We start from the raw sequence: 14,750 nt of genomic DNA, 5'->3' as shown, positions 1-14,750 counted from the left end.
AGATTGGTCCATCTCCATTAATGACGACCGACTTGATACTGACATTTTTTACAAACCCACCGACTCCCACAGCTACCTGGATTACACCTCTTCCCACCCTACCTCTTGCAAAAATGCCATCCCGTATTCCCAATTCCTCCGCCTCCGCCGGATCTGTTCCCAGGAGGAACAGTTCCACCACAGAACACACCAGATGACCTCCTTCTTCAGAGACCGCAAATTCCTTCCCACGTGGTTAAAGATACCCTCCAATGCATCTCGTCCACATCCCGCACCTCCGCCCTCAGACCCCACCCCTCCAACCGTAACAAAGACAGTACGCCCCTGGTGCTCACCTTCCACCATACTAACCTTCGCATAAACCAAATCATCCGCCGACATTTCCGCCACCTCCAAACAAACCCCACTACCAGGGATATATTTCCCTCCCCACCCCTTTCCGCCTTCCGCAAAGACCGTTCCTTCCGCGGCTACCTGGTCAAGTCCACGCCCCCAAACAACCCACCCTCCAATCCTGGCACTTTCCCCTGCCACCGCAGGAAAATCCACCACCAGTTCCTCCACAATCTTCTCCTCTATGTCCTTCAGAACTTTGGGTTGTTATCCTTCCAGTCTTTGTGATTTATCCATCTTCAAACATTGCAGCTTCCACAGCACATTCTTATCAGCACTGACCACTACACTCTTCTCTCGCCCTTGACTGTCTTGAAGTTCTGGAATGCTGCTGGTTGTCAACCATTGTGAGGACAGATGCAAAGCACCTATTCAGTTCATCCTCCAATTCTTTGTTCTCCATTTCTCTGTGACCAGCCTCGTTTTCAAGTTGTCCAATGTTCACTTGCATCTCTTCCTTTTGTAGATCTCAACTAAACTCTTGCAGTCTCTTTTTATATGGGGAACTAGCTTACAAGTTCCATATTCTCCACCTTATTTTTTAAAAATTATCGTCTGCTTCTTTAGAAAGGCTTCGCAATCTTACCGAGACTGAGGGAGAGTATTCCATGGAATTAACTGCAGAAGGCAACATGTAACTATACTAATCCTGGTAGCCATCATTGGGTTGCACAGTAATACAGCTCTGCTGCCTCACAGTGCCAGGGACTTGGGTTCAGTTACAATCGCTGGAGCCTATCTGTATGGCGTTTGTACAATCTCCCCATGTTTGGATTAGGAGCATTAACTCCTTTTGTCTCTCCACTGTCCATCTCCGTGTTTATGCCATCGACAGTATTTTTGCTTTAGGACGATGACGAAATGCAGCAAATGCAACCAGTTTTCGAAAAAGCCACCCTGGTGTTCAGGCTGCCCTTGGAGTTCAGGAGACCTGCCTGGCCACTTGTGTGAGTGCAGTGTCACTGGTTCCCAAGCTATTCCTCTCAGACCCTCAGTCCATACATCACTGCATGCAGACTTTCCTCAAGCCACTCCTGAGACTCCCCCAGAATTCATCAACTGGCACTGGATGCTTCCTAAGCAGGGCTGTGTACACAAAGACATTGGGCACTTTCTAACCCACGAGGGATGCTGGGAAAAGACCCTGCCATTGAAAGGAACAGTCTAACTAAATCCCAATTGAATAGCAATGCAGAGTAAACGGGCTGAATGGCATCCAATGGGGTGGTCTTCATCCAAACCGTGGTTAGACCAGCGTACTAGGCGATCGCACATCCAGGGCTGTAGACAGGTCTTTAAACTAAATAGGGTGACGGTGCAGAAGGTCAGATATTGGTGGAATTAGAAAACCCGAGTTAAAGGAGGAGGTAAGAGTGCAGAACTCAGGAGAAGTTATTAAAATCTCCAGCACAGACACAAATATGACAGAGTGTATGGAGAGTGTCAGCAATCAAACTTCAAGCAAACGAATGACAATGTGAAGAGGAACGGTTAATACAGGACTGAAGTTGTTATATCTGAATGCATGCAGTATAAGGAATAGGGTAAATGTGGCGCAGATCGAAATTGGTAGCTATGACGTGGCGGGCATCACGGAGACATGGCTGCAAGGGAATCAGGATTGGGAGCTCAATATTCAAGGATATACATCTTATTGAAAAGATATGCAGACCAGCGGAGGAGGTGGGGTTGCCTTATTAATAAGAAATAAAACTAAATCAATTGTAAGAAAGTAAGTAGGGTCAGATGATGGGGAATCTCTGTGGGTAGAATTGAGGTATCGAAAAGGTGGAAAATAAACAAAGTTGGAGTCGTGTACAGGCCTCCAAACAGCAGTCAGGAGCTGGGGTACACGATACACTAGAAGGGAGAAAAGATTTGTAGGAAAAGCAAAGTTAGAGTGATCATGGGGATGTTAAAAAGAAAGGATGTTGAGAGTGAGGACGGGGGTCAGTCAATTGGAGGATGGTGGTGGTGTTTGGGTGCAGTTCAGGCCTTTGTTCCAAGAAGAAGCGGAGAGTCCTGAGGCCATCCTAGTGTGGGCGGAGGGTGGGGAGAGGTGTTGATGGATGTGTAATGGGATGGTACGTCCATGGGAAGGAGGAGGTGGATGGAGCATGCAAAATAGAAATTCTGAAATGTGTGTAAAGTGTCAGATAAAACACGGCTGTACGTGGGCAGGGACTGGACCAGGAGGGATTATTGAGTCAAAGTAGGAAGAGATGAGTTGTTTGTAGCAGGTGCAGATTGAAGGGTCTGCTTGGGCTATCTTGTGTGCGGATGTCTGGAGGAGATGGAAGCGACCTCTGCTATCAGTGGACCATCAGCTTGGGGCCATTAGCTGAGGTTTGGGAGGGCAGTGTGGGGGGAGGGGATCATCAGGAGAAATTAGATCAGTTATCGCAGTTGATACAATGGCCTGATGAGCCGTGGTGGGTGTCATGGTATTAGAAAATACTTGTTATACGTTTTTTCTATGACTTGATTCTTCTTCAGATTGTGCAGCTGTTCTGAATTTCTGTATCTCCATTAAGTGCAGACAACATGTTTTTTTCTCGCCTCGTGTGACGCCTCAACATTTCCTAAACTTCTTTTTATCGTATGTGCAACAATGGGCGTTTGTTCTAATGATTTGCTTCCAATTCAAGGAAAACGTGAGAATTACCACTATTTCCATCGCTGTCATGTGGTGAGGAATACAATCTCCAAGGTTTCACAGCATCCTGGCTTGAATCAATACAATTGTCCCTTCACTGTCACTTGTTCAGAACCCTGTGAGTATCTTTGAAACATATCTATTAGTGTCCCAGCACCACGAGGATCACTGGGGTTCACCACCATATTCTGAACGGAAATTAGACACAGGCAATAAATGCTGGTCTTGCTAACAGAATTCACCTCACAAGAACAACTGACAGGAATCTGCTCTATCAAAGGCATCCATTCTAACCGATTTGATTTCTAATGCAGTTTTAATGCGGCTTTTACTTTGACCTAAGTATCTGGTCTTTCCGTAACTCCATGAAACTTCCACGAGTGCATTCGCAGTGCTGTTAAAAAATCACATTTGCAAGTTGTGCTCATCATTCTGAAAGGGAGAGCCTTTGTATGCTTGAGAATGCTTTCATCATTTGTCCGTATCTAAAGGCAATAGCAACGTAGAAACTAAGATCAGGAGTAAGTGATTGGACAACTTGACCCAAGTCTGCCTTGTGATAAGATCATAGATGATCTGATTGTGGCCTGAAACACACATTCCTGCTGTGCCTTATAACGTTAGTGTATCATTCTTAGGCGATAAACTGTCTGTGTCTTAAAAATATTCAATGTCTTAACTTCCATCACTCTCGCGGAGGGGAGTTCTCACAGATGCAGAACCCTTTGAGATGATTAAAATAATCGCCAACTCCTTCACTGGGATATTCTCCAGTTTCCAGGAGTCCATCCATTTCTGGAAATCTCTTGCACAAATTGAAATATTGTTTCAGCATTCAACTTGAATATACTACTCAGAGTATTATGGTTTAAACGGGATCATGCGTCATTTGCCTAAACTCCAACTGATCCAAGGCCAGTCTGACAATGTTTCCTGCAGAGATAAATGCTCCTCACAGGAATCAGTTGAGTGAATCTCCTCCGGACGGCTTTTCATGTCATTATGTCCTCAGCTCTCCTGGTGTGTTCTCACCATTACCCTGCAAACTGTAGAAAGTCTTCCCTACTTCTACGTCTGGATATATTCTCTAGCAAAAGGTATGGAAATTTATATTGTCTCCCTACGATGTGCAAGCAGTGTGTTTTTTTGTGATCTAGGTGCCTGATTCCTCTGTGCCTCAGCTTTGCAATCTCTCCATTGGAATAATACACTGTTTTTCCATGCAAACCACAAATCTATTCAACACAGACACTTTTTTCCTGCTATGCTCCATATACCAATTCACTTGACCAATTTGAAGTTCTCTATAATATTATGAAGTGGAGGTCAACATCCATCTGATTATTAAAATCAATGCACCCAGCGAAGATTTCCTCGCCTTATAATATGGTAAGGAAGTGTCACAAGTGATGTAACCCATCTCTTTTTTGACACACCGTTTGTTATAAAGGAGTGGTTCAGTGAACTGGAATCCTTTCTCGCACTCTGTAATTGACAAGTAACTATTTACCAGTCTATGGGCGGCACGGTGGCTCAGGGGTTTACACTGCTGCCTCACAGCGCCAGAGACCCGGGTTTGATTCTAGCCGCGGGCAACTGTCTTTGTGGAGTTAACACGTTGTCTGCGTGGGCTTCAACCGGGTGTTCCTGTTTCCTCTCACAATCCAAAGATATGCAGGTTAAGTAAATTGCCCATAGTGTTCATGGATGTGTAACTTAGGTGCATTAGTCAGGGGTAAATGTAGTTAATAGGGTAGAGGAATCCATGTGAGTGGTTTACTCTCCAGAGGGTCAGTATGGTCCTTGTTCGACTGAAGTGTCTGTTCCCCAATGTAGAGATTTTATGATTGTAACTCTAACAGTGAACAAATCACTAACAAACTGAACAATCACTCTGTAACTAACTACCTATTCTGGAATGAACCAAGATTTTCTTGATATGCTGTTTCAATAATGCATATTCTACTCATACATCCATTATTAGTAAGAACAATAAATTAAAAATTAGTTTCTCAAAGTTCATGCAGCATTGATTCACTAGAAATTTATGTATCTTATCCTCTCGTCTTTCTCTGCCTGAAAATGCCTTCTTAGTTGTTTTCTGGTTTCAAGAATATTTACTCAGCGTGTTGTGCGCCTTTACTGATTGATACAGCGTTTTAGACAGAGCATGGAGATTTTTTTGTGAAACCCCAATATTTCTTTCAAAGATTACACTTCCCTGTTATCATCTTGTCAGATTGTAGTTGATTCTCCCCCTCTGCTCAATTGTCTCTCTGTTATGTATCCCTCCTTGATACAAGAAATTCTTATATAATGATTTGTTTCAGATTATTAACTCTAAAATGGACCCTTAGTCTCCAAGTGCCTTTTTAACTAATTGGCAGAATTTGAATTGTTGCCCGGGTAAAAATGCTGCTTGGGCCTGATAACTGAACAGTTTTGATCCATTCTGTCAACTGAGTACCTGCAAACTGCTTACCTACAGATGGTCATTTTTTTTTTCTGTTTAATCACCGGAAAACACCTTACCGTTTCAAAGGTCATCATGGTATTGCCCAAAATGTTGCAATTTTGCCATTTTTACGCACCAATAGACTGATATCTGCTTCATATCTTCCCTTTCTTAGCTTTTAAATCTTTATATTCTTCCATATTACGGTCAGACGTTCCTGCCAAAGAAAAGATTGCAGCCACATTCCAATGGTGTTGACAATGTAATATTTTTGCACCATGTCCAAACTGTCAGTTTGCAGCAATGCTAACAGGTTTTGCAGGTCTATCATACACAGGCAGGAGGCTGCAAGAGTACCGCAAGCCAAGCAGCATCAGGGGGTGGAGAAGGTTTAACCATGAAACGTCGACTTCTCCACCTCCTGATGTTGCCTTGTCTGCTGTGTTCTTCCAGCCTTCTGTCTGTCTATTTTGAATTCCAGCATCTGTAGTTTCTTTCTGTCTCGTGCAGCCCGCCTTCCCAGTTTCCAGCCTGCAGTTGATGATAAAAAATCTTTGAATCGAAAATATATGCTCAACACTCTTTAATTCTCATCTAAATGGTCATTTCTCTTTCCATGCACTTGAAATGTGACTGCTCCACCTCCCAATTCTCTACCTTCTGTCAGTGAACCTCTATCCAAGTCAATACTCAGTCTTTTATGTAGAACCTTGCCAAATGCCTCTGAAAGTCTCGATATTCTACATCCACTGGATTCCGAATATCCAACTTTCTCTTTACATCCTCAATGGACTCCAGAAGATTTGTCCAGCATGACCTACCCTTCATGAAACTGCTGAAACTGGTGACATGATCTTTGTTTTTCGAAGTGTTCAGCTATTTCCTTCTTTATGATTGATTCCAGCAACTTCGCAACACAGAGGTCAAGCTCATTGGTATATAATGTCCCACCTTTTGCCTATCTCCCTTATGAATAAGAATGTTATATTAGTAAGTTTCCAATGCATTGGCACCTTTCTACAATCCAAGTAATTTTTTAATATCACAACCAATACATCTATCATCTCTGCTGCAAGCTCCTTTAATACCCTTGGGACATATCTGTCTTTAATCCCATTAGTTTGCTTAATATAATTTGTCCCTGGTCATAGTAATCATAGAACATAAAAACACAGTTCTGGCCCAGCGGCCCTCGATGTTGCGCCGACCTGTGGAACCAATCTGAAGCCAATCTATTCTACACTATTCCATTTTCATAAATACGTTTATCAAATGCCAATTTAAATGCCTTTGGAACTGGTGAGTTCACTACTGTTTCAGGGCGGGCGTTCCATGGCACTACCACTCTCTGAGTAAAGAAACTACTTCTGACATCTGTCCTATATCTATCACACCCCCACCCCCACCAATTTAAAGCTATGCCCTTCGTGAAACCATCACCATCCGAGGAAAAAGGCTTTCACTGTTGTTACGACCCGAGGTACACCCCTGTGCTAATTTAAACCAGCAACACAGAAAGGATTCACCCCGTGCAGTAATCTTTTAAAATTCCAGAGGCAAACAACTGTCCTGAAATTACTATTTAAAGTAAAGATTAACAACTTTATTCTTTAAGTCTAACAGAGAATATTGTCTAACAACTATTTACAACTCCTTTACCTTAAAATTATCTTTTACCTCTATCTCTATAATTACTAGTCCGATCAAAAGTTCTTGATTATGCTTTTAAAATAATCTTATCTCAAAAGCAGGCAGCTGTCGACTTTTCTCCATATTTCTGCCTTCTTTTCTTATTCTTGAGAATTCTGCTTCCCAGATCTTTGGTTGATACAAGTATCTGGTTCTGGATTAGTAGTGCTGGAAGAGCACAGCAGTTCAGGTAGCATCCGAGGAGCAGTAAAATCGACGTTTCGGGCAAAAGCCCTTCATCACAAATACAGGCAAAGAGCCTGAAGGGTGGAGAGATATGCGAGAGGAGGGTGGGGGTGGGGAGAAAGTAGCATAGAGTACATTAGTTGAGTGGAGGAAGGGGATGAAGGTGATAGGTCGGTGGGGAGGGTGGAGTAGATAGGTGGAAAAGAAGATAGGCAGGTCGAACAAGTCATGAGGACAGTGCTGAGCTGAAACGTTTGGTCTGGGGTGAGGTGGGGGAAGGGGGAATGAAGAAACTGTTGAAGTCCACATTAATGCCCTGGGGTTGAAGTGTTCCGAGGCGGAAGATGAAGCGTTCTTCCTCCACGTGTCTGGTGGTGAGGGAGCGGCAGTGAAAGAGGCCCAGGACCTCCATGTCCTCAGCAGAGTGGAAGGGAGAGTTGAAATGTTGGGCCACAGGGCAGTGTGGTTGATTGGTGCGGGTGTCCCGGAGATGTTCCCTAAAGCGCTCTGCTAGGAGGCGTCCAGTCTCCCCAATGTAGAGAAGACTGCATCGGGAGCAACGGATACAAAAAATAATATTGGTGGATGTGCAGGTAAATGATGGATGTGGAAGGCACCTTTAGGGACTTGGATGGAGGTAAGGGAGGAGGTGTGGGTGCAGGTTTTGCAATTCCTGCGGTGGCAGGGGAAGGTGCCAGAATGGGAGGGTGGGTTGAAGGTGAGCTTGGACCTGACCAGGTAGTCACAGAGGGAATGGTCTTTGCAGAAGGCGGAAAGGGGTGGCGAGGGAAATATATCCCTGTTGGTGGGGTCTGTTTGGAGGTGGCGGAAATATTGGCGGATGATTTGATTTATGCGAAGGTTAGAAGGGTGGAAGTTTAATACCAGGGGCGTTCTGTCATTGTTACGGTTGGAGGGTTGGGGTCTGAGGGCGGAGGTGCGGGATGTGGACAGGATGCATTGGACGGCATCTTTAACCACGTGGGAAGGGAAATTGCGGTCTCTGAAGAAGGAGGTCATCTGGTGTGTTCTGTGGTGGAACTGGTCCTTCTGGAACAGATACAGCGGAGGCGGAGAAATTGGGAATACAGGATGACATTTTTGCAGGTGATAGGGTGGGAAGAGGTGTAATCCAGGTAGCTGTGGTTGTTGGTGGGTTTGTCGGTATCAAGTCGGTCATTGATAAAGGTCCCTGTCAGGGAGCAGTTCTTTCTGCTACCAGGCTGGTTTTGTTGGCGGCTTGCTGCTCTTTGCTGCTCTTGCTAACTGTTCAACATGTTTGACATTTATAGACCAAAACATTGGATCGTTTCATTGGTTTTAATATTGTCAAAATACTAAATACAAACTTAATTGGCATTTGGTATCTTGGGACATCATTTAAACTGATTGGCTGAATTTGAATTTGTTTTTGTCTCACAGCAATTCAGATACTGCTAGCTGTTTGACCAAATATTACATTGTTAATTTTCCCAGTACTCAGTGCGCTTGCTAAGCCCTTGGCCAACCTTTCAACTCTCTTAATGGTATATTACACTTAAAACTCCATAACAATGTCCACCCTTTCTCACTGTCGGATTATCATATATAGATCAATTAAGTCACCTCTCGTCCTTCTTCTCTCCAACGAAAACAGACGCAACTACCTCAGACTTTCCTTATTAGTCCTTCCCTCCAAATCAGGCAACATCCTCGTAAATCTCTTTTGAACCCTTTCCAAACCTTTCACGTCCTTCCTATGATGCAGCAAGCAGAACTATGCGCAGTACTCCAAGTGCGGCCACGCCGGAGTTTTGTGCACCTGCAGTATGATTACGTGCCTCCAAAATTCAAACCCTTTACCAATAAAAGCTATCATGCCATACGCCTTCTCAACAAGCCTTTAAATAGTGTGGCAACTTTCAGCGATCTTTCTGCTCATCGACACCGCCAAGAATCTTACCACTGGCCCAGTATTCTTCATTCCTGTTGCTCTTTCCAAAGTGAATCACGTCTCACTCTTCCACATTAAACTCAAGTTGCTACCTCTCAACTCATCTCTGCAGCTTATCTACGTCCCTCTGTAACCTGCAATATCCTTCAGCACAATCCACACTTCACCCACCTTAGTACCATCCATAAATTTGCTAACACAGCATTCTATGCCCTCATCTAGGTCATTTATAAAAATGATAAACAGCAAAAATCCCAACTCGATCCTCTAGTAACTACAGTTTTTTTGTGTAGTCTGTGAAAACAGAAAGCATTGGTTTTGTGCCTCTGCCATTTTTGAGTTTATCATTGCTACCTTTTCAGTCTCACCCTGAAAAAAAAGCACTAAATTTCACTATGCGCTTACTTTTTCTATACTAGTGAAAGCATCTGGTATCAGTGTTTATGTATCCATTCGTTTCCTGTCATAGCTTCTTTTAATATTGTGTTGGAACCCTTTGTTGATTTATTTTGTTTCGTTTTCATTAATTCACAGAAAGAGGGAATTGCTGCGTTGGCCAGCATTTCTTGCTCATCCTTGCTCATCCTTGATTGCCCAGAGGGCAGTTCGGTGTTACTTACATTGCTATGGGTCTGGAGTCACATGTAGGTCAGACCAGGATGGCAGTTTCCTTCCCATAGAAAATTAGTGAAACAGGCGAGCTTCTCCTGTCAATCTATTCATGTTCACCATCAGTTAGTTAATCCCAAATTTGAATTCAAATTCCACCACCTGCCATGGCAGGAATCGAACCCAACTCCACAGAACATTATCTGCGTCTCTCGAAGAACAGTTCAATAACACACTAGGCCACTGCCTTACCCAATCTCCCAGAGCGTGACAAACTTGTGCAGTATGATCTGTCCTAGTTTTTGCTCTCATGCTGTCATTGACTTCCTTATCTAGATTTGGATGATTTTTCTCTGTCATGCAATTCTTTTTCTCTCCCGAATATACTTTAATTGTGAGGCATATGGTATCACCTAACGTATTTGCCAAATTTCTTCATCTATTCTGCCTTTGACTGCTCTTCCCCACCCCACGCCAACTCCTTCCTTCGTCCACTGTAAGTATCATTGCCCAACACTAGGGTTTTGTATGTGACTCTGTCCTCACTCTTTCAATCAGCATGTTGTTGTCATTCCTTCCCAGAGCATCCTTAACTGCAAGATAATTTCTCATTGCTTCCTTATAACAAATCTAAAGTAGCCTGCTCTCTGGGTGGTTCCATGACATGTGCTCTCAGAAACAATCCTTCATATGCTCTATGAATTGTACTTGGAGCCGACCCTTTGCCGAGTTGATTAATTGATTCAATATGCATGGTCATCCCACCATTGTTATCTTGTCACGAGCTCCAATTACTTCCGACCTCAGAAGTACTTTGGGAAGATGGTGGCGGAAAATTACTCTTCCAAAGAGGTATCTTCCTTTGCTTTTTATTTGCACCAATATTGATTTTCATTTTGTTCCATCCTGCCAACATCATTTCTTATTATAGTCTTGATTTCACCCTTAACCAATACATCACTACCACCTCATTTACCTTTATCTTTATCCTTTCGGAATACCAAGTACCATTGATAGTTCACTGTCCACGCCTGATCTTCCTGTAATCATGTTTCAATCATCCTTACAAGGTCACACTCATTTGTCCCTGTATCTACTGCCAGCTCATCAATTTTATTTCAAATACTGCGTGCTTTTAGGTCCAAGGATTTTAAATAAGTTATTTTGATTTGGTTTCCCCTTTAGTATTTTCTTAAGTAGGAGCTTCCAGATCTCACACACCTCACTCCTTCACGTCCCCCACACTTTCCATCTTTTTTTAAAAATTCTGATAAATATCTCTGTCATTTATTCCAACCTCCAACTCACATTTTGGACTGATTTGATCCCTTCTCGCAGCATGGTCATGAGACTGGCCGTGTCTGATGTCCTACTCACCTCTAACTTCTGCTCCGTTCCTGACCTGCTGCTTTGTTTCCCAGCCTTCTGGTTTATTAGTTTAAATCCACCTAATTTGCACTAGAAAACCTCCCCACCATGATGTTGGTGCTCCTCCAGTTAAGATGAAATCTGTACATTTTTAAAGCTCCCACCTGTCCTGCAAGAAGTCCCAATGATCCAGAAGTCTGAAACCCTCACCCCTGAACTCGCTCTTTAACCATATGTTAACCTATACCGCCTTCCTCATCCTTACGTCTTTTACACGAGGCACTGGGTGCAATTCAGACATTGCAGAGGAGTGTTCTCTCGCTCTCTCTCTCTCTCTCTCTCTCACACACACACACAGCTCACACACACACAGAGAAACATACACATACATAGTCACAGAGAGAAGCACACACACACAGACACAGACACACACAAAGACACAGACACATGCACACACACAGACACAGACACAAACACCACTAACCTTACAAATAATCAGAATGACAACTGGAATGAAGGACTTAGTTAAAGGTAAAATGCGAGAAGCTAGACTTACTCTTTATTGATCAGAACAGACAAAGATGTGAACTTATTGCAGTGCTCAAAATTTTGAAAAACAAAACAGGATAAGATGAGAATACCCCGTTTCTTTTCGCTGGTATTACAGCATCTAGGAGTCCCAGTTCCAAGACTGTCAGCACAAGACCTCCGAGTGAGATAAGGAAAAAAAATCTTTATTGAGAGAGTTGTTAGGATTTGGAATGGCCTGCCTGGGAGATTTGTGGATGAAGATTCAAGAGGGAACTGGATATATATTTGAAATTTCCGACTTTAAAGGGCTACAGTGATAGAGGTGGCAAATGGGAGGATCTTGGGAGACATTTCACAAGCTGATGCATATACAGTGGCCCAATAGTCTCTTTGTGTACATTAAAGGTGTGTACTCCATCATGTACAAATGCAAGTCAAAGCCAGTATCAGATTATTTCCTGTTGTAAATGCTGGCAACTATCTGATCGCATTTGCTGCAGCATAACCAATCAAAATGCAAGTATTACAAGGTCGGCTTGATGATGAGCTCTAATTAGTACTCAGCACATGAATATTTTAAATCTTGTATCCCAATCACTAAAACAAATATTTCCTTTGCTTTGGCACAAAATCCTTTGAAATTGTCTGACTGTTCATTCTCACGAATATATGTTCATCGATCTTTTTCACATTTCACATTAAATACCATTCATTCTAATAATTGCAAAATTTCAAATTATTGTTCACTTCGATTTAATAAGAAAATCATTTCTTTAAACTAATATTCACAGTGCATGTTGAATTATTGTCATTTCTCAACTGCTGGTAAATAGCTGAAACTCGCACGTTTCTATGAGAAATTAAACTGATTGATTATATATAAATGTATGAGAACGCTATTTCTATACGATGTGCAATCGTTTTCTCACTCTGAAAATGTAATTATTCAGGGGCCAACCACGTTCCCAATGTTGGAGCGACGATGTATTCATTTAAATACTGACAATGAATATGCAATTGTGATCACCACTGTAGTCAGATATCTGTTCATTGTTCGATATTAAATAAAGTATACATTCTTTATTTTTGTATCATATAATTTTGACAGTATTTTATACTTTAGTTCCATAAATATAACATCAACCTAATTGTTTTCAGAGATGATGTAATTATTGTTTGGTTGAATAATTATATTTCACATTTTTGCCTAAATCACGAATATAGAAAATGTCTGATTATTTTTCAGATCAGTAAACTCATCAGCTTGCAATCATAACCTATGTTGAAAATGGATTTTGAAAGATTGGAATTCAGTCACAGTTGTCTGTGATACTTAGTAAGACATTGGCCTGCTCTTCAATGTATTCAGAGAGCTTCCACCTGGGTCAGGGCAGTAATTCAAACATTATTTCACAACAAATTATTTGGACTCCACCTTGGATAGAGGGGAAACCAACCAACAGACAATCACTGGTCTCTGTGTAGGCACAAATGCTGTCCAAATTAGATCAAAGACTGGTCAGCAACCATGCCTTACAAATTCATCTTCAGTATGAGCCTGGCCCGGTGAAAGATGAATGGACATCGAGTGTCAAAATCACATCGCACAAGTTACTTCTGGTGATGACATCTGACCTGCCTCTCAGACTCCATGCATCTGCAACCTGGACCAGACACTGGGTGAAGATGTCAACAGGTTTACAGTCTTCTGCAGCACATTGTGTCTCACAAAGAAACCTTTACAACCGTATCCAATAAGTGTCACCTTCACATTCACCAGTATCAAAATAAAATTGTACATCTCTGCGGATGGCCAGAGTGATTGTGACCCAACAGAATGTATTTGAAAATAAACAGCAGGAAGTGGCAAGTCAAAAATCACGTTAACAACTGAACTTGATCCACACGAAGAGTGGTACTGTGATTAAAACAATAAATGAACACACACATTCTCCTTCTGCAGCAAATGTCCAAGTTGCGAATGTGAAAACAAATTTAAAGTGTCGTGCAGAAGAATCACAGGAAGCACCTCGTGTTCATATTAATGAATGTGTAGCTAGTGTCCCTCAGTCAGTCCTGGCATCTTTACCAATGACAAGCAGCATGAAGAAAATGATAAAGGAATGATTTTAGATGAGCGTCACCACACCCTACTGATCTACACCAATTTGTGATTCCAATTCGATACAAAGTATATAAGCTGGATAACGGAGCAGAAAAAATAATTTCTTTTGGCAGATAATGGTCAAGGAAGTAATCGTATTTGGTAGGGAATCTTGGATACATCAATTAGCAGAATCGACGTGGTTTGTGGATGGCACATTCAACATAGCCCCATTTTATTCTCTCAGGTATATTGTATTTTAGCTAAAAGACTTGATGGTGTCATCCAATAAGCAGCGTACAATGGATGCATGCATGTTTGAAATGGTGAAGTCCTTGGTACCTAATCCCAGACCACAGTACATCCATTTTGACTTTGAGCAGGCAGCTATCAGTACTATGAGAGCATGTTTTCCTGAAGTAAAAATTAGGGAACGTTTCTTTCATTTGACACAAAGTACGCATCGAAACATTGTTGCAGTTGGAGCAACTCGTCAATACAACACCGATCCAGATTATGCTTTAAAAGCAAAAATGATAATTGCTTTGGCTTTTATGCCACTTACTGACCTTGATAACTACGTAGAAGCACTCGCAGAGTTTCTGCCTCAAGAACTGCAACCAACACTAGATCGATTTGAATTTAATTATATTGGACTCTACAATAGACGTGGCAGTAGCCAAAGGGCATCTTTGCTTCCCCATGATACGTCGTCGGTCTATGAGACAATACTAAACGATGAAGATCGCATATATAATCACGCTGAAGCTACGCATCGGAGTATTGCTTCTGAACTCGGAGCTCACCACCCAACCATATGGAAATG

The sequence above is a fragment of the Chiloscyllium punctatum genome, chromosome 7 (assembly GCF_047496795.1).
Source record: "Chiloscyllium punctatum isolate Juve2018m chromosome 7, sChiPun1.3, whole genome shotgun sequence".
Taxonomy (NCBI): Eukaryota; Metazoa; Chordata; class Chondrichthyes; order Orectolobiformes; family Hemiscylliidae; genus Chiloscyllium; species Chiloscyllium punctatum.
Note: the sequence above shows the minus strand (reverse complement) of the source record.